Source organism: Microtus pennsylvanicus, chromosome 4 (assembly GCF_037038515.1).
Source record: "Microtus pennsylvanicus isolate mMicPen1 chromosome 4, mMicPen1.hap1, whole genome shotgun sequence".
In the NCBI taxonomy this organism is placed as follows: Eukaryota; Metazoa; Chordata; class Mammalia; order Rodentia; family Cricetidae; genus Microtus; species Microtus pennsylvanicus.
The window spans coordinates 145,634,717-145,636,598 of NC_134582.1; positions in this window are offsets into that span (position 1 = coordinate 145,634,717).

Here is a 1,882-nt window from a genome sequence, read left to right on the forward strand (position 1 = left end):
GCAACGCCGGGGAGAGCGGGATGATCCCGGACCCGCTCCGGGCGGGGTCGGGAGACCGGGAACCGGCCGGGCGGGAGACGACACACCGCGCCAACGGGCTTGGCGGGAGAGACGGACGGCGGCCGCCCCCGGACGAGTGGCGGAGGCGGCGGGGACCGGGACGCCGCGAAAAACCGGGCAGCGCGCGTGCTCGCAAACGCGGGGGAGAGGCGGGAGGAGGGAAAAAGACGACGACACGCGGACGGTCTTCCCCTCGAGGGACGTGAGGGGGGACGCCGCGGCCCACGACGTTCGGATGGGCCCGGACCTCGGGGACGGGGAGAGTCATCGACCGGAGCCCCCGCCGCCGCACCGGAGGAAAAGAGCACGCAAGTGGGGGGTATCTCACCGCCAGGCACCCAACCCGGTGCGGTGGCGGTTCCCCACACGAGACGCGCCTTCCCGGAGGACGACGACGACGGGGCCGGAAGAGTCCCCGGACGCACCTCGGCCGGCGGACCCACCGCCACGCCGCAGACGACGGACGTCCGCTAAGCCTCCTTTTCCCTCGCGAGGTTCCCGAAGCGCGCAGAGCCTGCCTCTCGCACCCTCTCGCACGGACCCACCGCCGAGACAGACGCGCCCGCCGACGCCGAAGGAAGGCCCTCCGGCGGCGACGGGCCCCGACGCGTCCGGCGACGCGCCGGGAGACGACCGACCGCCGTTCTCTCCAAAGGCCGCACCCGAGAGAGAGGTCACGACCCCGCAAAGCCAGAACCGGATCCCCGACCCCGAGGAGGGACGGGTCAACCGCTGCTCCCCAACCGTGGGAACGCTGCCGGGGAGGGGGTGCGAGGCGACCTCCACACGGCATACAACACGAGCGACGCACGCACGCGACGCGCGCGACGAGGCCGTGGTCCGCCGGAACGGCAAAGACGGGGAAGCGCGGAAGGGACCGCTCGCGGCGGGCACGGACGGTGGACGGGTGGGGCCCGGGAGCCCACCGCCACCCAGCCCCGCTCTTCCCGCTCGGCTCCGCGCCCCGACCGAGACGCGTACGCACCCTCGGGGGAGCGGGGGAATCGGGGTCCCGCGGCACTCGGGCGTGCGCGCACGCGACCCCTTCTTTCCCCGCCACGGGTAACACGTCCCAGGCTCCGACACGGCACGCCAGCCGAATCCACGACACGCTCTCTTGCCCCGCGTGGTTCCTCCCCGGACTCGGAGCGAGGAGGCGCGGGCCGCAGCGGGTGACACAAACGCTCGGGTTTTCCCCCCCCAAAGACGGGACGCGGCGAGGGGCACCCGGCCGAAGCTACGCGCATCGGGCGGTCGGGGTGTGCCGGGGCGACCCCAAGCACGCCCTCTCTTCATCGGATCGCTAGAGAAGGCACTTTTTCTCACTGAGGGCGGGCGGGACGGACCCGGCCCGACGAGCCTCCGGTCGCGGCAGCGCAAGAGCAGGGGAAGCGACACACACACACCGCTCGATGATCTCGAGCGCGGCGAGGCGGGGGGGTCTGCGGTATGGGTAAGGCTTTTTCTTCCTTTCCGGGGCGTACTCTTGAGCGTTCGCGGACAGGGGGGACCGGACTGAGAAAAAGCATACTACACAAGAGGTCCCCCGAGAGCCAGGCCTGCCTCTCCGGCAACACCCACCGGGTCTGCACCAGGCGGGGAGGCATTCTCAGTCCGTCACCGACGGACCACCTTTAACGGTGAGAAGAAAATTAAAAGGCCGGCCGCGACCGCTCAACACCACCCAACGGCTCACCGCCTACGGGAGAAGGCAGCGCGTGGTGGGCCGCTCGCCCGATCTCACAAGACGGCCGTGAGAGAGCCATCTTACCGCAGCGAGCCTCTCTTACCCGCTCGCCTCGACCCCCTTTTTTTCTTGATC